This window comes from Patagioenas fasciata (assembly GCF_037038585.1).
Source record: "Patagioenas fasciata isolate bPatFas1 chromosome 11 unlocalized genomic scaffold, bPatFas1.hap1 SUPER_11_unloc_1, whole genome shotgun sequence".
In the NCBI taxonomy this organism is placed as follows: Eukaryota; Metazoa; Chordata; class Aves; order Columbiformes; family Columbidae; genus Patagioenas; species Patagioenas fasciata.
In genome coordinates, this window is record NW_027288506.1 from 354971 (window position 1) to 380325 (window position 25355).

The window sequence follows — 25355 nt, forward strand, 5'->3', positions numbered from 1 at the left end:
GTGGGGAAGGATCTGGGGGTGAGATATTTGGGGTGCAGGGTTTGGGATGCCAGGTTTGGGGTGAAGGGTTTGGGGGCAAGGATCTGGGGTGCAGGATTAGGGCAATCAGGGCTGGGGGGGTAAGTTTGTGTGGGGCAGAATTTCGGGGTGCAGGGTCTGGGTGGGCAGGATTTCGGGGGATCCGGGCTTGGGAGTGCAGGATTTTGGAGTACAGGGTTTGGGGGTGCAGGCTTGGGGAGGCAGAATTTGGGGGTGCAGGTTTGGAAGGGTCAGGACCTCGGGGGGCACAGTTTGACAGCACAATGTGGGGTGCAGGATTTGGGAGAGAAGGATCTGGGGGGGCAGGGTTTGGGCTGAAGGGTTTGGTAGGGCAGGGGTTGGGGGGGCAGGATTTGCGGGTTCAGAACCTGAGGGTGCAGGGTATTGGGGAGCAGGATCTAGAAGGGCAGGGTTTGGGGGTGCAGGATTTTGGGGAGCAGAGTTTGGGGGTTCATGACGTGGGGATGGAGGAATTCGGGGCACAGGGTTTGTGGGTGCAGGGTTCACATGTTTAGGACCTGGGGGTGCAGAATTTAGGTGTGCAGGGGTCTGGGGTGCTGGGTTTTGGGGTGCAGGATCAGGGGGTGCAAGGTTTGGAAGTGCAGGGTTTTGGGGCGCAGGGTTTGGGAAATCAAGGTTTGGGGTTCCAGGATTTGGGGGTGCAGTGTTAGGGGGTGAATGCTTTCGAGGGGCAGGGTTTGGGGGGTGTATGATCTGGGGGTGAAGGGTTTCAGGGTGCAGGGTCAGGGGGAAGGATTTGGGGGGCAGGGTTAGGTGGGATGTGGGGCTGCAGGGTTTAAGCGTGCAGGATTTTGGGGTGTAGGGGTTTGTAGTGCAAGGTTCGGTAGGGCAGGATTTGGGGGTGCAGGGCTTTGGGGTGAGGGATTTCAGGGTGCCGGGTTTGGGAGGGAAGGATCTGGGGGTACAGGTTTTGGGGCTTCGGGCTTTTAGGGTGCAACTTGTGGAGCACGGGGTTTCAGGGTGCAAGGTTCCGTGGTGTGGGGTTTGAGGGTGAAGGGTTTGGGGAGACAGAATTGGGGGTGCAGGGTTTGGGATTGCAGGGTGTGGGGGAAGGATCTAGGGGTACAAGGTTTGGGGTAGCAGGGTTTTGGGGAGCAGGGTTTCGGGGTCAGGCTTTAGGGGACAGGGTTTGGGGGGCAGGGCTGGGAGGGATGATGTGGGGGTGCAGGGTTTAGGGCAGGAGGATCTTGGGGTGAAGGGGTTTGGGCTGAAGGGTTGGGTAGGACAGGATTTGGGGTGCAGGTTTTTAGGGTGCAACTTGTGGGGGCAGGATTTGGGGTACAGGGGTTTGGGAGTGCAGGTCTTGGGAAGGCAGAATTGGGGTGTAGATTTTGGGTGTTCAAGACCTTGGGGTGCAGGGTTAAGGGGTTTAGGATTTTGGGGTGCAGGGTTCTGGGGTGCAGGGTTCTGGGGTGCAGAGTTAGGGGGCACAGGGTTTTGGGAGGCAGGGGCTGAAGCGTTTGGGTGTGCAGGGTGTTAAGCTGCAGGATCTGAGGGTGCAGAGTTTGTGGGTGCAGTGTTCTGGGGGTGCAGGGTATTGGGGTGCAGGACTTGGGGTTGCAGGAGGCAGGATCTGGGGCGCAGCTTTTGAAGTTGCAGGTTTTGGGGGTGCAAGATCTGGAGAGTCAGGATTTGGGGTGCACTGTTTGGGGGCGCATGGTTTAGGGTGCACAAGTTTTGGGAGTGCGTGATTTGAGAGTGCAGGGCTTTGGGGTGCAGGATCTGGGGGTGCAGGGTGTTGGGGAGAAGGATTTGGGGGTGCAGCATTTTGAAGTGCAGGGTTTGGAGGAGGGAGGTTTTGGGGGTGCAAGATTTGGTGGTTCAGGTTTTGGGGGTGCAGTGTTAAGGGGGTGGAGGATTAGGGGTGCAGGATTTGGGGGTTCAGGATTTGGGGCTGCAGGGTATGGGAGGGAAGGATCTGGGGCTTCAGGATTTGGGGGTGCACTGTTTGGGGGTGCAGGGTTTAGAAGTCAGGTCTCAGAGTGCAGGGTTTGGGGTGCAGGGGCTTGGGGGGAAATTTAAGGTTGCAGAGTGTGGGGTGCACAGGACTGGGGCTCAGGATTTGGGGGTGCGGGGTTTCAGGGTTCAGGATTTGGAGGTGTGGAGTTTTGGGGTGCAGGGGATGGGGGTGTAGGGCTGGGGTTGCAGGCTTTGGGGGGAAGAATATTGGGGTGCATGGTTTAGGGGCACAGGGGCTTGGGGGGAACGATTTGGGGCTGCAGGGTTTAAGGGGGCAGGGTTTGAAGTGCAAGGTTTGGTGGTTTGGGATTCTGGGGTGCTGGGATTTGAGGTGAAGGATTTGGGGGTGCAGGATTTGGGGGTGCAGGATCTGGGGGGACAGGATCTGGTGGGGCAGGGTTTTGGGGTGCAGGGTTTGAGGGTGCAGGGTTTGAGGGTGCAGGGTTTCGGGGTGCAGGGTTCCCGTGTTCAGGGAGTGTGGCTGCCAGGTTCGGGGGCACAATTTGCAGGTGCAGGGTTTGAAGGTTCAGGACTTGAGGCTGCAGGATGTGGGGGTTCAAGGTTTGGGGTGCAGGGTTTGGGGGTGGATGATTAGGGGGTGCAGACTTTGGAATTCAGGATCTTGGGGTGCAGGGATCTGCACTGAAGGGTTTGGTAGAGTTGGATATAGGGGTGCAGGACTTTAGGGTGAGGTTTGGGGGTGCAGGGTTCATGTGTTCAGGAAATGGGGGTGCAGGGTTTTGGGGTGCAGGGTTGGGGAAATTTTGGGGTACAGGATTTGGGGTGTAGGGTTTGGAGGTGGAAGAATTCGGGGCTGCAGGTTTGAGGACGCAGGATCTGGGGGTGCAGCGTTTGGGGTGCAGAGTTAGGGGCTGCAGGATCTGGGGTGCAGGGTTTGGGGGGGCACTGTTTTGGGGGGAAGGATTTGCAGGATGCAGGGTTTAAGGGTTTAGGATTTGGAGGTGTCAAATTTTGGGGTGCAAGAGGTGTGGGGTTTGGGGTTGCAGGATTTGGGGGAGAATGGTTTGGGGGTGCAAGACTTGAGGGTGCAGGGTTTGGGGGTTTGGGACATGGGGCTGGAGGATTTGGGGGTGCAGGATTTGGGGTGAGGGGTCTGGGGTGAGGGGTTCAGGTGTTCAACACCTGGGCGTGCAGGACCTGAGGGTTGGAGGATTTGTGGGTGCAGGGATATGGGGTGCAACTTGTGGGGTGCAGGATTTGTGTATAGGGTTTTGGGGTGCAGAGTTTTGAGGGGGAGGATTTAGGGAGCAGGGTTTCGGGGTGCAAGGTTCAGTGGTGCAGGGTTCTGGGGGTGCAGGGTTTAGCGCCAGAATTGGGGGTGCAGGGTTTAGCGCCAGAATTGGGGGTGCAGATTTTGCGTGTTCAGGACCTGGGGGTGCAGGATTTGGGGATGTAGGTTTTGGGGGGTAGATTTTGGGGTGCTGGGTTCGGGACACGGGTCTGGAGGATTTGGGGGTGCAGGGTTAAGGGGTTTAGGATTTTGGGGTGCACAGTTTAGGGTGCACGTTCTGGGCATGTATGATTTCAGAGTGCAGGGCTTTGGGGTACAGGATTTGGGGTGCAGGGTTTTGGGGTCAGGATCTGGGGGTGCAGGGTGTTGGGGAGAAGGATTTGGGGGTGCAGCATTTTGAAGTGCAGGGTTTGGAGGAGGGAGGTTTTGGGGGTGAAGGATTTGGTGGTTCAGGTTTTGGGGGTGCAGTGTTAAGGGGGTGGAGGATTAGGGGTGCAGGATTTGGGGGTTCAGGATTTGGGGGTGCAGGGTGACCATGCTCCTCCCTGAGGGGCTGGGGGGAGGGGGCGGGGCCAAGGGCTGGTTTGAGGGGGCGGGGCTGAGGCGGCGAGCTGCGATTGGCCGTCCGGGCCGCAGCGGCCGTTCCCGCCTGAGCCTTGGGGCGGAGCCAGAGCGGGAGTGCGGGGGGCGGCCGGGCCAGGAGCCGCCCGCAGAGCGCCCGGAGAGCGGGCTTCGGGGACTCTGCCCGGGAACGAGCGGCAGGAGGAGAGGAGACGGCCCCAGCGGTACCGGGTGAGCTTCTGGCTGGAGCCTGGGAGCTGTTCCTCCCAGCGAGGGCTGCCGGGCACTGAACGGGCTGCCCAGGGCAGGGCTGGAGCCGCCATCCCTGGAGGGGTTTCCACAGGAGCTCCTGAGGGCCGTGGGCAGCGCCGGGGGGTTGTGCTTGGACTCCAGCACCTTCAAGGTGTTTGACACCCAAAGGGATTCTGTGGCACACTCCATTTTCACATTGCCATGGAGCCCGGAGGTCCCAGCGGGGTTTGGATCAGCGTGTTCTGGAACATTCTCAGTGGTCGGGTCTGTGTGCAGAGTGTGGTGGGAATGAGAAGAGAGGAGATGGAGAGAACAGTGGGGAGGTGGAGGAGCAGGAGTGGAGGTGAATACCAGAGAGAGCGAGTGTGTGCGGATCAGCAGTGATCACCCCAAACCTGCCCCGCAGACACGGCACCCAAAATCCTGCACCCCAAAATACTCTTCCCAAACCTGCACCCCCACATCCTTCCCCCCCAGAACCCTCAAACCCCAAATCCTGCACCCTAGATTCTGCATCCTTGTTAACCCTTCACCCCAAAACCCTGCAACACAAATTCCTGCAGCACCAAATCCTGCAAGCCCAATTTTGGCCCTACCAAACTCTGCACCCCTAAACCCTACAAGCGAAAGCTTGCACCCCCAAACCCTGCCCTCCCAAATCCTAAACCCCCAACAATGCACCCCCAAAGCCTGCACCCCAAATCCTGCCCCCCCAGCTTGCACTCTGCACCCCCAAACCGTGCACTCCCAATCCCTGAACGCCCAAGTCCTGCACCCCCACGTCCTTAGCGCCCAAAATGTGCACCCCAGATCCTCCCCACCCAGTCCTGCACCCCTAATATTCCACCCTCTAATAATGCACCCCTAAGCCTCGCACCCTGAAAGCTGCACCCCCAGGTCCTGAGTCCCCAAACCCTGCACCCCCAAATCCCGCGCCTTTAAATCCTGTCCTCCTAAAACCCCATAATTTGCCTCCCTAAACCCTGCTCCCCAAACCACTGCACCCCCAATGCAACACCCTCAGGTCCTGAACACCCAAACCCTGCACCCCAAAACCCTGCACCCCCAAACACAGCACCCCGAGAGAATTCCCTCCCAAACCTTGCACCTCAAAGGCCTGGAAACCCAAGCCCTTCAACCCCATCCCTGCAACACCAAATCCTGTGCCCCAAAACCCAGCACCCCAGAATCCTGCACCCCAAATCCTGCCCTACCAAACCTTTCACTGCAAACCCCTGCACCCCAAGATTGTGCTGCCCTAAACAATGAACCCCCAAATCCTACACCCCCAGGTCCTTGCCTCCCAAAACTCTGCACCCCCAAATCCTGCACCCCAAATCTCTCACCCCCAAATCCTTCCGCACAGAGTCCCAGAATGTCAGGGGTTGGAAGGGACCTGGAAAGCTCATCCGGTGCAATCCCCCCATGGAGCAGGAACACCCAGCTGAGGTGACACAGGAAGGCGTGTACCCCACCACCCTGCACCCCCAAATCCTTCACCCCCAAACCCTGCCCCCCAAAACTCCACCCCTCCACATCCTGAACCCTGAAACCCCGCACCCCCAAATTCTCTGCCCCAATGCTCTGCACCCTTAACACTCTGCAACCTTAAACTTCCCCCCAAACCCTGAACTCTGAAACTCTGCACCCCAAAACCCTGATCCCCCAAATTCTTTCCCAAACCCTGCACCCTTGATTCCTGCACCCCCAGTTCCTGAACTCATGAAACCTGCACCCCCAAACCCCTGCACCCCAAACCCTGCACTCTTAGACCTGACTTCTAAACCCTGCACCCCCAAACGGTGCACCCCCAAATCCTGAAGCCCCAGATCCTTCCCTCCCATACCCTGCAGCCCCAAATCTGAACCCTCAAATCCTGAACTCCAGGATCTTGCACCCCCAGACCCTGCACCCCCAAATCAGACACAGGAAAACCCTGCACCCCCAACCCTGCACCCCCAAATCTTGCACCTCTAAGCCTCCACCCCTTAACACTGCACCCCCAAATCTTTCACCCCAAAACCTCAACCCAGAACCCTGTACCCCAAAACCCTACACCTCCAAATCCTGAACCCTTAAACCCTGCACCCCCAGATCCTCCCCCCAAATGAATGAACCCCCAAAACCTACACCCCCAGATGCTGCTGCCCCATACCCCACACCCCAAACTCTGCACCCAGAAATCCTGCACTCTCATAACCCTGCACCTCAAACAATTCCCTCGACCCTGCACCCCCAGAACCTGTAACCCCAAACGCTGCACCCCCAGGTCCTGTCCCCAAACTCTGCACTGCCAGATCCTGCCCCCCTAAACCCTTAAAGCCCAAATATTGCACCCTCAGATCCTTCCTCAACACCCTGCACCCCCAAATTCCCCACCGAAAACCTGCACCCCCAGATCCTGCACCACCAAGTTCTGTGCCCTGAAACCCTGCACTGAAAATCCTGCCCCCTAACTCTGCACCCCCAAATCCTGCACCCCCAAACCCTGCACCCCCAAATCCTTCAACCCCCAAAGCCAATGCACTGCCAAACCCTGGACCCCCAGATCCTGCACCCCAGAACCCTGCACGTTGAAATCCTGCACCCCCAAACCCTGCAGCCCAGAACCCTGTACCCGATATCCTGCCGCCCCACAACTTGCACCCCCAAACCTGCAACCCCAAATACTGCACCCCAAATCCTGCATCTTGAAATCCTGCACCCCTAAATCCTTCCTCCCAAGCCATGATTCCCCAAAACCTGTAATACCAAATCCTGCACCCCTAAATTCAGCCCTACCATACTTTGCACCCCTAAACCCTGAAATCTTACACCCCCTGATCCTGCCCTCCCAAATCCTGAGCCCTGCACCCCCAAAGCCTGCATTCCCAAACGCAGCACCCCCAGGTCCTGAACACCCAAACACTGCACCCCCAAATTAGGCAGCCCCAAACCCAGCACCCCAAAATCCTCCATTCACAAACTCTGCATCCCCCAAACCTGGACCCCCACATGTGCACCCCCAAAACCATGCCCCCCTGAAACGCTGCACTTCAAAACCCTGCACCCCTAAATCCTTCCCCCAAAACCCTGCCCCCCCAAACCCTACACCCCAAGGTCCTTCCCCCACCTCCTGGAACCCCAAACCCTGCACCCCAAAGAATTCCCTCCCAAACCTTGCACCTCCAAATCCTGCACCTCAAAGACCTGGAAACCCAAGCCCTTCAACCCCATCCCTGCAACACCAAATCCTGTACCCCAAACCCAGCACCCCAGAATCCTGCACCCCAAATCCTGCCTGCCAAACCTTTCACTGCAAACCCCTGCACCCCGAGGTTGTGCTGCCCTAAACACTGAACCCCCAAATCCTGCAGCCCCAGATCCTTGCCTCCCAAAACTCTGCACCCCCAAATCCTGCACCCCAAATCTCTCACCCCCAAATCCTCCCCCACCACCCTGCACCCTCAAATCCTTCACCCCCATCCCCTGCACCCCAAAACTCCACACCTCCAAATCTTGAACCCTGAAACCCCACACCCCCAAATCCTGAGCCCCAGTCCTGTGCACCCCACACTCTGCAACCTTAAATTTCCCCCAAACCCCTGCACCCCAAACGCTGCACTCTTAGACCTGACTTCTAAACACTGCACCCCAAACAGTGCACCCCCAAATCCTGAAGCCCCAGATCCTTCCCTCCCATACCCTGCAGCCCCAAATCCTGAACCCCCAAATCCTGCACCCCTAATCCTCCACCCTCTTAAAACTGCACCCCCAAAACCTGAACCACCAAATCCTTCACCCCCAAAACCTCCCTCCTCCAAACCCTGCACTTCAAAATGCTGCACCCCCAAATCCTTCTCCCCAACACCCTGCACCCCCAGATCCTGACCCCAAAACCCTGCACCCCAAATCCTGTACCCCAAAGCCCTGCACTCTGAAATCATACATGCCCAGAACGTGCACCCTAAACTGTGCACCCCAAAATCCTAAACCCCTTAACCCTGCACCCCCAAATCCTCCAGACCCATGTCCCGAATCCAGCACCCCAAAATCTACCCCCCAAAACCTACATCCCCAAATCCTGCACCCCCAGGTCCTGAACAGCCAAAATCTGCACCCCCAATTCTGCCTCCCCAAGACCTGCACCCCCAATTCTGCCTCCACAAGACCTTCACCCCCAGTCCCTGCTCCACTAAATCCTACACCCCAAACCCTGCACCCCCAACCTCCTGTACCCCAAATCCTGCCCCCACAAGTTGCACCCTAAAATCCTGCACCCCAAGTCCTGTCCTACCCAACCCTTCACCCCAAACCCCTTCACCCCAAGATCCTCCTGCCCTAAACCCTGCACCCCAAAATCATCCCTCCCAGCCCTGCCCCCCAAACCCTGTCCCCCTAAAGCCTGACCCCGAAACCCTGCTCCCCAAAACCCTGCTACCCCAAATCTTGTATCCCCAGATCCTTCCCCCAACACCCTGCAATCCCAAACCCTGCACCCCCAATTCTGGCGCTAAACCCTGCACCCCCAGAACCCTGCACCACTGAACCTTGCACCCTGAAACCCTGCTCCCCCAATCCTCCCCCCCAAAACTCTGCACCCCAAAACCCTATACCCAAAACCCTGCACCCCACAAGTTGCACCCATATCCCTGCACCCCCAAATCCTCCAACCCCCTAAGTCCTGCACCCCCAGGTGCTGAACACCTGAACCCCTCACCCCAGACCCCTCACCCCAAAGCCCTGCACCCCCAAATCCTGCCTCTAAACGCTGACCTACAAGGTTCTGTACCCCAACAGCCTGCTCACCCAGATCCTGCACCCCAGAACCCTGCACCCCCATATTCTGATCCCTACAGCCTGCACCCCCAGCTCCTACACCCCCAAAACCTGTACCCCTAAATCCTGCACCCTTCAACCCTGCAGCCCACAACGCTGCACCCCCAACCTCTGCAGCCCCAGTTCCTTAACGTGTGAAACCTGCACCCCCAAGTCCTGCACCTCAAAACCTTACACCCGGAATCCTGCCCCCCAAACCATGCACCCCAAAATCAAGGCCCCTCAAACTTGCACTCGAAAGTCCGCACCAAGAATCCCTCCCCGCCCAGTTCCTAAAGACATGGAACCTGCACCCCCAAATCCCGCACCCCAAAATCCTGCACCCCAGTACCCCAGACCACCAAATCTTGCACCTCCAAATCCTGCCCCTATTAGCCCTGCACTTCAAACCCTGCACCCCAAATCCTGCAACCAAACCCTGTACCCCAAATCCTGCAGCCAGCCCTTGTACCCCCAAATCCTTGACCTCCACATCCCGAATCTCCAAACGCAGCAACCCCAAAACCCTACACCCCCAATCCCTGCACCCCCAAATCATTGTCCTTCAAATCCCACACCCAACGCTCGTACACCCCCAGATCTTGCACCCCCACACACTGCACCCCAAATCCTGCACCCCCAAATCCTCCAGCCCCATGTCCCAAACCCCCAAACCCTGCACCCTCAAGTCTTGCACCCTAATTCTGCCTCCCCAAGACCTGCACCCCCAAACCCTGCACCACTAAACCCTGCACCCCAAATCCTGACCCCCACAAGTTGCACCCTAAAAACCTGCACCCCAAATCCTGTCCTACCCAACCCTTCACACCAAACCCCTTCACCCCAAGATCCTGCTGCCCTAAACCCTGCACCCCAAAATCATCCCTCCCAACCCTGCCCCCCAAACCCTGTCCCCGTAAAGCCTGACCCCGAAACCCTGCTCCCCAAAACCCTGCTACCCCCAATCTTGCACCCCCCAACTCTGCACCCCCAGATTCTGCTGCTCCAAACCCTGCACCCCCAAATCCTCCAGCCCCACGTCCCGATCTCCCAAACCCTGCACCCCACAACCCTGCACCCCACAACCCCTTCACCCCCAAATCCTGCACCCCCAGCCCTACCCAATAAAATTTCCACCCCCAAATCCTGCCCTACCAAGCCCTCCACCCCAAACCCCTGCACCCCAAGATCCTGCTCTCCTATACCCTGCACCCCCATATCCTCCTTCCCCAAACCCTGCACCCCAAAACACTGCACTCCAAACCACTGCACCCCTAAATCCTGCAACCCCAAATCCTGGCCCCCAAACCCGGCACCCCAAACTCCTGCACCCAAATATCCTACTGCCCTAAACCCTGAACCCCCAAATCCTGCACCCCTGGAACCTGCAACCCCAGACTCTGCAGCCACAAATCAGGCCCCGCAAAATCCTTGCACCCCCAAATCCTGCACCACCTAATCCTCCAACCCCCTAACACAACCCCCTAAACCCTTCTCCCCAGGGTCCATTGTGATATCCTGGGGAGCCCCCCTTGTCCCCAGGGCCCATTGTGACACCATGGCGGACCCCCTTCTCACTGAGGACCCATTGTGACACCATGGGGACCTCCCCTTGTCCTCAGGGCCCATTGTGACATCCTGGGGACTCCCCTTTGTCCCCAGAGCCCATTGTGGCACCATGGGGACCCCCTTTGTCCCCAGGGCCAATTGTGACATCCCAGGACCCCCCTTTGTCCCCAGGGCCCATTGTGACAGGGTGGAGATCCCCCTTGTCCCCAGGCCTGTTGTGATGTCCCAGGACTCCCCATTGTCCCCAGGGCCCATTGTGACACCTTGGGGACCCCCCTTGTCCTAAGGGCCCATTGTGACATCCTGGGGACCCCCTTGTCCCCAGGGCTCATAGTGAAGTCCCAGGACCCCCTTTGTCCCCAGGGCCCATTGTGACATCCTGGGGACCACCCTTGTCACTGGGGACCCATTGTAACACTATGGGGTCCCCCCCTTGTCCCCAGAGCCCATTGTGACATCCTGGGGACCCCCTTTTTCCCCAGGACCCATTGTGGCACCATTGGGACCCCCTTTGTCACTGGGGCCCATTGTGACGTCCTGGGGACCCCCTTTGTCCCCAGGGCCCATTGTGACGTCCCCGGATCCCCCATTGTCCCCAGAGCCCATTGTGACATCCTGGGGACCCCCATTGTCCACAGGGCCCATTGTGACATTCAGGGGACAGCCTTTGTCCCTAGGGCCCATTGTGACACCGTCGGGACCCCCGTTGTCCCCAGGGCCCATTGTGACATCCCAGGACCCCCCATTGTCTCCAGGGCCCATTGTGACACCATGGGGACCCCCTTTGTCCACAGGGCCCATTGTGGTATCTAAGGACCCCCCAATTGTGCCCAGGGTTCATTGTAACATATCAGGACGTCCCATTGTCCCCAGGGCCCATTGTGACGTCCCAGGACCCCCTGTCATCCCCAGGGCCCATTGTGTCATCCTGGGGACCTCCTTTGTCCCCAGAGCCCATTGTGACATCCTGGGGAACCCTTTGTCCCCAGGGCCCATTGTGACGTCCCAGGACCCCCCTTTGTCCCCAGGGTCCATTGTGAAATCCTGGGGACCCCTCTTTGTCCCCACGGCCCAATGTGACATCCTGAGGACCCCCTTGTCCCCAGGGCCCATTGTGACACCGTGGGGACCCCCTTTGTCCCCAGGGCCCATTGTGACAACCTGGGGACCCCCTTTGTCCCCAGGGCCCATTGTGACATCCCAGGACCCCCTTTGTCCCCAGCCCCATTGTGACATCCAAGGGACCCCCCTTTGTCCCTAGGGACCATTGTGACATTCCAGGACCCCCCATTGTCCCCAGAGCCCATTGTGATATCCAGGGTACCATCCTTGATCCGCAGGGCCCATTGTGACGTCCCAGGACCCCCCTTTGTCCCCAGGGCCCATTGTGACATCCCAGGACCCCACTTTATACTGAAGGCCCATTGTGACATCCTGGGGACCCCCTTTGTCCCCAGGGCCCATTGTGACGTCCCCGGACCCCCCATTGTCCCCAGGGTCCATTGTGACATCCTGGGGACCCCCATTGTCCCCAGGGCCCATTGTGACATTCAGGGGACAGCCTTTGTCCCAAGGGCCCATTGTGACACCGTCGGGACCCCTGTTGTCCCCAGAGCCCATTGTGACATCCTGGAAACCCCCTTTGTGCCCAGGGCACATTGTGACATCCTCGGGACGCCCCTGGTCCCCAGAGCCCGTTGTGACATCCTGGGGACTCCCCACTGTCCCCTGGGCCCATTGTGACACCGTGGGGACCCCCTTTGTCCCCAGGGCCCATTGTGACATTTAGGGACCTCCCAGTTGTGCCCAGGGCTCATTGTGACATCCCAAGACCCCCCCATTGTCCCCAGGGCCCATTGTGAAATCCTGGGCACCCCCTTTGTCCCCAGGGGCCATTGTGATGTCCCAGGATCCCCCTTTGTCCCCAGGGCCCATTGTGACATCTCAGGACACCCCAATTGTTTCCAGGGCCCATTGTGGCATCCTGGGTACCCCTTTTATTCCCGGGGCCCATTGTGACATCCTGGGGACTCCCCTTGTCACTGGGGACCCATTGTGACACCATGGGGACCACCCCTTTCTCCCCAGTGCCCATTGTGACATCCTGGGGACCCCTTTGTCCCCAGGGCCCATTGTGACATCCCAGGACCCCCCTTTGTCACCAGGGCCCATTGTGACGTCCCAGGACCCCTCTTTGTCCCCAGGGCCCATTGTGACATCCCCGGACCCCCCATTGTCCCCAGAGCCCATTGTGACATCCTTGGGACCCCCATTGTCCCCAGGGCCCATTGTGACATTCAGGGGACAGCCTTTTTCCCAAGGGCCCATTGTGACACCATCGGGACCCCCGTTGTCCCCAGGGCCAATTGTGACACCATGGGGACCCTCCTCGTCACTGCGGACCCATTGTGACACCATGGGGACCTGCCCTTGTCCTCAGGGCCAATTGTGACATCCTGGGGACCCTCTTGTCCCCAGGGCCCATTGTGACATCCTGGGGACCCTCTTGTCCCCAGGGCCCATAGTTGCACCCTGGGGACCCCCTCTTTATTCCCAGTGCCCATTGTGACATCCCAGGACCCCCCTACGTCCCCAGGGCCCATTGTGACATCCTGGGGACCCCCCTTATCACTGGGGACCCATTGTATACACCATGGGGATCCCCATTGTCCCCAGGGCCCATTGTGACATCCTGGGGACCCCCCCTTGTCACTGGTGACCCATTGTGACACCATGGGGACCCCCGTTTGTCCCCAGGGCTCATTGTGACATCCCAGGACCCCCCATTGTCCCAAGGACCCATTGTGACATCTCAGGACCCCACTTGTCACTGGGGACCCATTGTGACACCATAGGGACCCCCGTTTGTCCCCAGGGCTCATTGTGACATCCCAGGACCTCCCATTGTCCCCAGGGCCCATTGTGACATCATGGGGACCGCCTTGTCCCTCTGGCCCGTTGTGGCACCGTGGGGACCTCCTTTGTCCCCAGGGCCCATTGTGACACCATGGGGACCCCTTTTGTCACTGTGGTCCAATGTGACATCCCAGGACCCCACTTTGTACCCAAGGCCCATTGTGACACCGTGGGGACCCCCCTTGTCTCCAGGGCCCACCGTGGCACCGTGAGGACCACCCTTGTCACTGGGACCCATTGTAACACTATGGGGATCCCCCCTTGTCCCCAGAGCCCATTGTGACATCCTGGGGACCCCCTTGTTCCCCATGGCCCACTGTGATGTCCCAGGACCCCCCCTTGTCCCCAGAGCCCATTGTGACATCCTGGGGACGCCCTTTTTCCCCAGGACCCATTGTGGCATCATTGGGACCCCCTTTGTCACTGGGGCCCATTGTGACTTCCCAGGACCTCACTTTGTTCCCAGGGCCCATTGTGACATCCTGGGGACCCCCTTTATCCCCAGGACCCATTGTGACGTCCCAGGGCCCCACTTTGTCCCCAGGGCCCATTGTTACAGGGTGGGACCCCCCTTGTCCCCAGGGCCCATTGTGACATCCTGGTGACTCCCTTTGTTCCCAGGGCCCATTGTGGCACCATGGGGACCCTCTTTGTCACTGGGGCCCATTGTGACATCCCAGGACCCCACTTTGTCTTAGAAGGTCACTGATCGGACTACTGGTCCATCCTGACTCTGCTTTCTCAATAAACATTGAAGAACACCTGGGGTTTGTTTGCTCCAAGGGAAAACTTCCCTGCCACGGTTCCTGGTTCCCGGTCCTGTTTCCCGGTCCGGTTTGGCTTCGCTATCAGAACAGCTGCTGCCTCCACAGCCGCGCTCAAAGTCCCCGTTGTGACACCGGGATGGCGGGAGAAGGGGGGTGGCGGGGGCGGCAGCGGCGGCGATTGGGGGGGGGCAGTCGGGGCTGGGCGGACAAGCGGCGGCTGCTGCGGCTCCTCAGGCAGCGACAGCAGCAGCGATCTGGGGGACGTGGGGGGCGGACAAGCGGCGGCTGCTGCGGCTCCTCAGGCAGCGACAGCAGCAGCGATCGGGGGGACGTGGGGGGCGGACAAGCGGCGGCTGCTGCGGCTCCTCAGGCAGCGACAGCAGCAGCGATCGGGGGGACGTGGGGGGCGGACAAGCGGCGGCTGCTGCGGCTCCTCAGGCAGCGACAGCAGCAGCGATCGGGGGGACGTGGGGGGCGGACAAGCGGCGGCTCCTCCGGCCGCGGCCAGGACGTGGCTTCGCCGGCACCGGGGCCCGAGACCGCGCGCTGTGGGGCTGCGGGGCGGGTGTGGGGCCGGGGGGCTCCGGGGGTCCCGCAGCGGCCGCTGTGGGGCGGGGCGGGGCGGCTGTGGAATTACCTGTGGGGCACTCATGGGGCTGCTGTAGGGGCTCTTAAGAGGCATGTCTGGAGCACCTATGGGGCAGGTGCTGGGCTGCTACAGCGGGACCTGTGGGGCAGCCATAGGGCTGCTATGGGGTTGGTTATGGGTCACAGATGGGAGGGGGCAGCTGGGTGTGGCCCCGCCTACATGGGGTGGGGTCAGTGCCGAGGGGCGGGTACTGAGAGGGCACGCCCACGGGGAGCCCCTCGGGGGGGCGGAGCCTCTGTGTCACGCCCCATGGGAGGTGGTCTGGGGGTGGGCATTCTCTGGGGCACGCCCCCATGGGAGGAGCCTCTTGGGGTAGGGAGAGGGTGCGGTCAACATGGCACGGCCCCAGGGGGGCGTGGCTTAGCTCAGGAAGAGGTGGAGCCGAGAAGGGGCTGCCCGACCCGGCTCTCCAGGCGGCTCTGAGACGGAGCGGAGCGGGCCGGGCGGGGCCGGGCCGGGCACTCCCCGGGGCCTCGCAGAAACAGCGGCGCAGCGAGTCCGCTCCGGGCTCCAACGGTGCGCGCACGGGGCCGCCGAGAGCGCCCCGTGCACCTCGCAGCGCCCATTTCTGCGCATGCGCATTGGGAAGCCCTCGAGACAACCCTTCCCCCGCGGCCCGCCCCTTCTCTTCCCTCTCCGCAATCTGATTGGCCAGCTAAGCACGTCAATTTCCATTCTCTCCGCCTATCATCACCCGTCCCCGTTTGTCCCGCGCTGCGCTCTGATCCAGTGTCTATTTACACTTAAATACATTTAAACTTCCATTTTAACACTCAGGTATCTTTTCAAATTTACAGATTTTGACATATTTACAATTATATATATTTAGACTGGGATATCGATTTACATTTATTAATAAATTAAAGGTATGTATACGGGTGTGAGTGGATATATATAGATGATATTTATTACCTATTTAGAGTATGTAACACGTAGTAATTATACAGAGCTCTGCCTACTCACACTTTTTTCTATTTTAAGTTCCTATCTAGATATTTTTTTCTTTTTCAAGTCCTTCACTTTTTAATCTACAAATAGATTAAATAATAGATGTTTGTATTCTTAAAACCATCAACAGAAATTTTTTACATTCTAAAATCCTTTATATAACAGAGTAGAAAAGGGGTTTTATTTTAAAATCATTTTATATCTACATGAATACCATTCTGCAATATATAAATACAAACGACAGACTTCTCTCTGTTTGAAATTCTCACGCTCATATTTACAGGGTTTAATAAGTTTTATCCTCCCCCAGGAATTTTCAGGCATTTTTGGACTGTGACCCCCTCTTTTCAGGGGGACTCCCTTTTGAGCCCCACATTGTGGGGGATTTGAGGGATTTTCTTGCAGTCAGTGAACATTGTATGGAACTGAACTGAACTGAACAGGGCTCTGAGGCCTCTGTGTCCTGCAAGAGAGCAGGAGAGCAGGAGTGGAGCAGCCCCCGTGTCTACGTGACTGTACAGCCTTCTTCAGTGTTGGAACCGAGCTGCTTCGCCTTCTGTTTGTCCACGTGCACACACACCATTCCTCACTGGAAAACAGGCAGAAACCTTTCCACACGCACCCAGGTCTGTGCACCCAGGCCTTGTCTATTCCTGTCGGGTTTGCTGGGCTCTGTCAGGCTCCTCTGGCTCTGTCGTGCTGTGACAGCCTCTGTCAGGCCCGGCCAGACTCCACTGTTCGCTGTCAGGCGCTGTCGGGATTTGTCGGCCCCTGTTGAGTTCTATCAGGCTCTGTCAAGCCCTGTTGGGCTCTGTCGCGCTTTGTCAGGCTCTGCCTGGCTTTATCATGTTCCATAAGTGCTCCAAAAACTGGATGCTCTTGCGATGCTTGTATTCACACAATTATCGCATATTCATTACAATTTGGGGGAATTTTTAGCATCAAACGCATCTATAGTAAGGAAAAATGTCATAAACCTAGGGTTAGACTGAGGTTAATAATTTCATGGTCTTTGCTGCCATCTAGCGTCCCTTAAGAGAATGCACAGAACACACATCCGGAGGGTGCCTGCAGGTATGTGCCTGTTCTTGGACGAACCTGTGCGCGAAAGCCTTAGTGCCTATAAACGTTGGTCTGTCCACATGTGAGTGCCTTGATGTCAGCTCCATTTATGCTAAAGCTGGAGCATCATCGTTCAGACGTGTGCGTGTGTGCAGTGTGCCAAACATCCACGCACGTGTTTACCCTCAAGCATGTCAGTACATTTCACGTACGCCTTTCTGTCAATAGATGGGACTGGGCATGCTTGTGGAAGTGTGCGTGTGTGTGGCCACGTGTTTGCTTACACATCAGTGTGTAGCTGCGTGTGCGTGCACGCGGTGCTGGGTGCACATACCTGGGTGCCCCACAGATCCCGCTGTAGCAGCCCAGCACCTGCCCCATAGTCGCCCCATAAGTGCTCCAGACATGCCTCTTAAGAGCCCCTACAGCAGCCCCATGAGTGCCCCACAGGTAATTCCACAGCCGCCCCATCCCGCCCCACAGCGGCCGCTGCGGGACCCCCGGAGCCCCCCGGCCCCACACCCGCCCCGCAGCCCCACAGCGCGCGGTCTCGGGCCCCGGTGCCGGCGAAGCCACGTCCTGGCCGCGGCCGGAGGAGCCGCCGCTTGTCCGCCCCCCACGTCCCCCCGATCGCTGCTGCTGTCGCTGCCTGAGGAGCCGCAGCAGCCGCCGCTTGTCCGCCCCCCACGTCCCCCCGATCGCGGCTGCTGTCGCTGCCTGAGGAGCCGCAGCAGCCGCCGCTTGTCCGCCCCCCACGTCCCCCCGATCGCTGCTGCTGTCGCTGCCTGAGGAGCCGCAGCAGCCGCCGCTTGTCCGCCCCCCACGTCCCCCCGATCGCTGCTGCTGTCGCTGCCTGAGGAGCCGCAGCAGCCGCCGCTTTTCCGCCCCCCACGTCCCCCCGATCGCTGCTGCTGTCGCTGCCTGAGGAGCCGCAGCAGCCGCCGCTTGTCCGCCCCCCACGTCCCCCCGATCGCTGCTGCTGTCGCTGCCTGAGGAGCCGCAGCAGCCGCCGCTTGTCCGCCCCCCCACGTCCCCCCGATCGCTGCTGCTGTCGCTGCCTGAGGAGCCGCAGCAGCCGCCGCTTGTCCGCCCCCCACGTCCTCCCGATCGCTGCTGCTGTCGCTGCCTGAGGAGCCGCAGCAGCCGCCGCTTGTCCGCCCCCCACGTCCCCCCGATCGCTGCTGCTGTCGCTGCCTGAGGAGCCGCAGCAGCCGCCGCTTGTCCGCCCCCCACGTCCCCCCGATCGCTGCTGCTGTCGCTGCCTGAGGAGCCGCAGCAGCCGCCGCTTGTCCGCCCAGCCCCGACTGCCCCCCCCCAATCGCCGCCGCTGCCGCCCCCGCCACCCCCCTTCTCCCGCCATCCCGGTGTCACAACGGGGACTTTGAGCGCGGCTGTGGAGGCAGCAGCTGTTCTGATAGCGAAGCCAAACCGGACCGGGAAACAGGACCGGGAACCAGGAACCGTGGGAGGGAAGTTTTCCCTTGGAGCAAACAAACCCCAGGTGTTCTTCAATGTTTATTGAGAAAGCAGAGTCAGGATGTACCAGTAGTCCGATCAGTGACCTTCTAAGACAAAGTGGGGTCCTGGGATGTCACAATGGGCCCCAGTGACAAAGAGGGTCCCCATGGTGCCACAATGGGCCCTGGGGACAAAGGGAGTCACCAGGATGTCAGAATGGGCCCTGGGGACAAGGGGGGTCCCACCCTGTAACAATGGGCCCTGGGGACAAAGTGGGGCCCTGGGATGTCACAATGGGCACTGGGGACAAACGGGGTCCTGGGACGTCACAATGGGTCCTGGGGATAAAGGGGGTCCCCAGGATGTCACAATGGGCACTTGAGACAAAGGTGGGGTCCCCATTGTGTCACAATGCGTCCCCAGTGACAAGAGGGTTCCCCATGGTGTCACAATGGGCCCTGGGGACAATTGGGGGTCCTGGGATGTCACAATGGGCCGTGAGGACAACAGGGGGTCCCCACGGTGTCAAAATGGGCCCTGGTGACATACGGGGCAGCCCAGGATGTCACAATGGGCCCTGGGGACAAAGAGGGGTCCCCAGGATGTTCACAATGGACCCTGGAGACAGTGGGGGGTCCAGAAATGTCACAATGATCCCTGGGGACAAAGGGGGCTCCCCAGGATGTCACAATGGGCTCTGGGGACAAAGGGGGTCCCCACGGTGTCACAATGCACCCTGGGGACAATGGGGGGTCCTGGGACGTCACAATGGGCCCTGGGGACACAGGGGTCCCAAGGATGTGATAATGGGCTCTGGGGACAAGTGGGGTCCCCAGGATGTCACAATGGGCACTGGGGAGAAAGGGGTGGTCCCCATGGTGTCACAATGGGCCCTAGTGACAAGGAGGGTCCCCACGGTTCCACGATGGGCCCTGGGGACAAGGGGTCCACCAGATGTCACAATGGGCCCTGGGGAAAACAGGGGGTCCCCACGGTGTCACAATGGGCCCTGGGGACAAAGGGAGGTCCTAGGACGTCACAGTGGGCCCTGGGGACAAAGTGGGGTCCCCTGAATGTCACATTGGGACCTGCAGACAAAGGGGGGTCCTGGGATGTCACAATGGGCCCCAGAGACAAAGGGGGTCCCCAGGATGTCACAACAGGCCCTGGGGACAAAAAGGGCTCTCCTGAATGTCAAAATGGGCCCTGGGGACAAGGGGGGACCCCAGGATGCAACAACGGGCCCTGGGGACAAAGAGGGGTCCCCTGAATGTCACAAAGGGCCCTGGAGACAAGGGGTGTCCTGGGATGTCACAATGGGCCCCAGTGACAAAGGGCGTCCCTGTGGTGCCAAAATGGGCCCTGGGGACAAAGGGGGTCCCCAGGATGTCACAATGGGTCCTGGGGACAAAGGGAATCCCCATGGTGCCACAATGGACCCTAGTGACAAACGAGGTCCCCAGGATGTCACAACGGGCCCTGGGGACAAAGGGGGGTCCTGGGATGTCACAATGGGCCCTGGGGACAAAGATGAGTCCCCTAAATGTCACAATGGGCCCTGGAGACAGAGGGGCTCCCCATGGTGCCACAATGGGCCCTGAGGAAAAAGCGGGGTCGCCAGGATGTCACAATGGGCTCTTGGAAAAATGGAGGGTCCAGGGACGTCACAATGGGCCCTGGGGACAAAGGAGGTCCCCAGTATGTCACAATGACCCCTTGGGACAACGGGGCCATTGTGGACATCACAATGGGTCCTGGGAACAAAGTGGGGTCCCCAGGATGTCACAATGGGCCCTGGGGACAAAGGGGGTCCCCAGAATTTCACAATGGACCCTGGGGACAAAGGGAGTCCCCACACTGTCACAATAGGCCCTGGGGACAAAGGGTGTGCCCAGGATGTCACAATGGGTCCTGGGGACAAAGGGGGTCCCCAGGATTTCACAATGGGCCCAGGGGATATCCCCATGGTGCCACAATGGACCCTGGGGACAAACGAGGTCCCCAGGATGTCACAATGGGCCCTAGGGACAAAGGGAGTCCCCACCCTGTCACAATAGGCCCTGGGGACAAAGGGGGTGCCCAGGATGTCACAATGGGTCCTGGGGACAAAGGGCATCCCCATGGTGCCACAATGGACCCTAGTGACAAACGAGGTCCCCAGGATGTCACAACGGGCCCTAGGGACAAAGGGGGGTCCCCAGGATGTCAAAATAGGCCCTGGGGACAAAGGGGGGGCCTGGGACATCACAATGGGCCCTGGGGACAATGGGGGGTCCTGGGATGTCACAATGAGTCCTGGGCACAATTGGGGGGTCCTTAGATGTCACAACGGGCTCTGGGGACAAAGGGCGTCTCCAGGATGTCACAATGGGCCCTGGGGACAAAGTGGGGTCCTGAAATGTCACAATGGGCCCTGGGCACAAAGGGGGTTCCCAGGATGTCACAATGGGCTCTGAGGACAACGGGGATTCCAACGGTGTCACAATGGGCCCTTGGGACAAAGGCTGTCCCCTGAATGTCACAATGGGCCCTGGGGACAAAGGGGGTCCCCAAGATGTCACAATGGGTCTGGGGACAATGGGGGGTCCGGGGACGTCACAATGGGCCCTGGTGACAAAGGGGGTCCCCCGGAAGTCACAATGGGCCCTGGGGACAAAGTGAGGTCCTGGGACGTCACAATGGGCCCCAGTGACAAAGGGGGTCCCAATGGTGCCACAATGGGTCCTGGGGAAAAAGGGCGTCCCCAGGATGTCACAATGGGCTCTGGGGACAAGGGGGGGGTCCTGGGACATCACAGTGGGCCATGGGGAACAAAGGGGTCCCCAGGATGTCACAATGGGCTCTGGGGACAAGGGGGGATCCCCATAGTGTTACAATGGGTCCCAGTGACAAGGGTGGTCCCCACGGTGCCACTGTGGGTCCTGGAGACAAGGGGGGTCCCCACGGTGTCACAATGGGCCTTGGGTACAAAGTCGGGTCCTGGGATGTCACATTGGACCACAGTGACAAAAGGGGTCCCCATGGTGTCACAATGGGCCCTGGGGACAAAGGAGGTCCCCACGGTGCCACAACGGGCCAGAGGGACAAGGCGGTCCCCATGATGTCACAATGGGCCCTGGGGACAATGGGAGGTCCTGGGATGTCACAATGAGCCCTGGGGACAAACGGGGGTCCCCATGGTGTCACAATGGGTCACCAGTGACAAGGGGGGTCCCCAGGATGTCACAATGGGCCCTGGGGACAATGGGGGTCCCCATAGTGTATACAATGGGTCCCCAGTGACAAGGGGGGTCCCCAGGATGTCACAATGGGCCCTGGGGACAAAGGGGGTCCTGGGACTTCACAATGGGCCCTGCGGACAAGGGCGGGTCCCCAGGATGTCACAATGGGCCCTGGGGACAATTGGGAGGTCCTGGGATGTGACAATGGGCCCTGGAGTCAAAGGGGTGTCCCCATGGTGTCACAATGGGCCCTGGGGACATAGGGGGGTCCTGGGATGTCACAATGGGCACTGGGAATAAAGAGGGGGTCCCCAGGGTGCAACTATGGGCCCTGGGGACAAGACGGTCCCCAGGATATCACAATGGGCCCTGAGGACAAGGGCAGGTCCCCATGGTGTCACAATGGGTCCGCAGTGACGAGGAGGGTCCCCATGGTGTCACAATTGGCCCTGGGGACAACGGGGGTCCCGATGGTGTCACAATGGGCCCTTGGGAAAAAGGCTGTCCCCTGAATGTCACAATGGGCCCTGGGGACAATGGGGGTCCCAAGGATGTCACAATGGGCTCTGGGGACAATGGGGGGTCCGGGGATGTCACAATGGGCCCTGGGGACAAAGAGGGGTCCTGGGACGTCACAATGGGCCCTGGTGACAAAGGGGGGTCCTGGGATGTCACAATGGGCCCTGGGGACAAAGGGGGCTCACCAGGATGTCACAATGGGCTCTGGGGACAAAGGGGTCCCCAGGATGTCACAATGGGCACTGGGGAGAAAGGGGTGGTCCCCATGGTGTCACAATGGGTCCCCAGTGACAAGGGGAGTCCCCAGAATGTCACAATGGGCCCCGGGGATAAAAGGGGTACCCAGGATGCCACAATGGGCCCTGGGGACAACTGGGCGGTCCCCAGGATGTCACAATGGGCCCTGGAAACAATTGGGGTGTCCTGAGATGTCACAATGGGCCCTGGGGACAAAGGGGGATCCTGAGATGTCACAATGGGCCCTGGGGACAAAGGGAGTCCCCACCCTGTCACAATGGGCCCTGGGGACAAAGAGGGTCCCCAGGATGTCACAATGGGCCATGGGGACAAGGGGTGTCCTGGAATGTCACAATGGGCCCTGGGGACAAAGGGGGTGCCCAGGATTTCACAATAGGCACTGGGGACAAGGGGGTCCCCAGGATGTCACAATGGGCCCTGGGGACAAAGAGCGTCCCCAGCATGTCACAATGGGCCCTGGGGACAAAGAGGGGTCCCCTGAATGTCACAATGGGCCCTGGGGACAAGGGGGTGCAGTGGATGTCACGATGGGCCCTGGGGACAATGGGGTGTGTCCAGAATGTGAGAATGAGTCCTGAGGACAAGGGGGGGTCCCCATGGTGTCACAATGGGTCCCCAGTGACAAGGAGGTGTCCCCATGGTGTCACAATAGGCCCTGGGGACAAAGTGGGGTCCAAGAATGTCACAATGGGCCCTGGGGACAAAAGGGGTTGCCATGGTGCCACAATGGGCCCTGGGGTCAAAGGGGGTGTCCCCATGGTGCCACAACGGGCCCTGGGAGCAAGGGGGTGGCCAGGATGTCACAATGGGTCCTGGGGACAATGGCGGGTGCCCAGGATGTGAGAATGAGTCCTGAGGACAAGGAGGGGTCCCCATGGTGTCACAATAGGCCCTGGGGACAAAGAGCGTCCCCAGCATGTCACAATGGGCTCTGGGGACAAAGGGGGTCCCCTGAATGTCACAATGGGCCCTGGGGACAATGGGGGGTCCTGGGATGTCACAATGAGCCCTGCAGACAAGGGTGGTACCCACGGTGTCACTATGGGCCCTGGGCACAAGGGGGGGTCCCCATAGTGTCACAATGGACCCTGGGGACAAGTGGGGTCCCCACGATGTCACAATGGGCCCTGGGGACAATGGGGGGTACCCAGGATGTGAGAATGAGTCCTGAGGACAAGGAGGGGTCCCCATGGTGTCACGATAGGCCCTGGGGACAAAGTGGGGTCCTAGAATGTCACAATGGGCCCTGGGAGCAAGGGGGTCCCCAGGATGTCACAATGGGCCCTAGGGACAAAGGGGGGTCCGCCGGATGTCACAATGGGCCCTGGGGACCAGGGGGGGTCCTGGGATGTCACAATGGGCCCCAGTGACAAAGTGGGTCCCTATGGTGCCACAATGGGCCCTGGGGACAAAGGGGGTCCCCTGGATGTCACAATGGGCTCTGGAGACACGGAGGATCCCCAGGATGTCACAATGGGCCCTGGGGACAAACGGGGTCCCCACGGTATCAGAATGGGCCCTGGCGACAAAGGGGGGTCCCCTGAATGTCACAATGGGCCCTGGGGACAATGGGGGGTCCTGGGATGTCACAATGAGCCCTGCGGACAAGGGTGGTACCCACAGTGCCACAATGGGCCCTGGGCACAAGTGGATGTCCCCATAGTGTCACAATGGGTCCTGGGGACAAGTGGGGTCCCCAGGATGTCACAATGGGCCCTGGGGACAATGTGGGGTCCTGGGATGTCACAATGGGCCCCAGAGACCAAGGGGGTCCCCCTGAATGTCACAATGGGTCCTGGGGACAATGGGGGGTCCTGGGATGTCACAATGAGCCCTGCGGACAAGGGTGGTACCCACAGTGCCACAATGGGCCCTGGGCACAAGTGGATGTCCCCATAGTGTCACAATGGGCCCTGGGGACAAGGAGCGATCCCCAGGATGTCACAATGGGCCCTGGGGACTATGGGGGGTCCTGGGATGTCACAGTGGGCCCTGGGGATAAGGGGGGGTCCCCAGGATGTCACAGTGTGCCCTGGGTACAAAGAGGCGTCCCTGGAATGTCACAATGGGCCCTGGGGACAATGGGGGGTCCTGGGACATCACAATGGGCCCGAGTGACAAGGGGGGGTCCCCAGGATGTCACAATGGGCCCTGGGGACAAAGAGGGGTCCCCTGAATGTCACAATGGGCCCTGGGGACAAGGGGGTGCCCTGAATGTCACAATGGGCCCTGGGGACAATGGGGGGTCCTGGGACGTCACAATGGGCCCGAGTGACAAGGGGGGGTCCCCAGGATTTCACAATGGGCCCTGGGGACAATGGGGGGTACTGGAATGTCACAATGGGCCCTAGGGACAATGGGGGTCCCCATGATGTGACAATGGGCCCTGGGGACAAAGGGGGGTCCTGGGATGTCACAATGGGCCTCAGTGACAAAGGGGATCCCCATGGTGCCACAATGGGCCCTGGAGACAAGGGGGTTCCCCTGGATGTCACAATGGGCTCTCGGGACAAGGAGGGTCCCCAGGATGTCACAATGGGCCCTGGAGACAAAGGCGGTCCCCACCATATCAGAATGGGCCCTAGGGACAATGTGGGGTCCCGTGAATGTCACAATGGGCCCTGGGGACAATTGGGGGTCCTGGGACGTCACAATGGGCCCTGGGGACTAATGAGGTCCCCACGGTCTCACAATATGTCCTGGAGACAAAGGGGGGTCCCCTGAATGTCACAATGGGCCCTGGTGACAAGGGGGGATCCCCAGGATGTCACAATGGGCCCTGGGGACAATGGGGGGTCCCCAGGATGTCACAATGGGCCCTGGGGACAAAGAGGGGTCCCCTGAATGTCACAATGGGCCCTGGGGACAAGGGGGTCCCCAGGATGTCACAATGGGCCCTGGGGACAAAGTGGGGTCCTGGGACGTCACAATGGGCCTTGGGGACACAGAGGGGCCCTAGGACGTCACAATCAGCCCTGGGGACAAGGGGGCATCCCCTGAAAGTCTCAATGAGCCCTGGGAACAGAGGGGGGTCCTGGGACGTCACAATGGGCCCTGGGGACAAGGGGGGGTCTCCAGGATGTCACAATGGGCCCTGGGGACAAAGA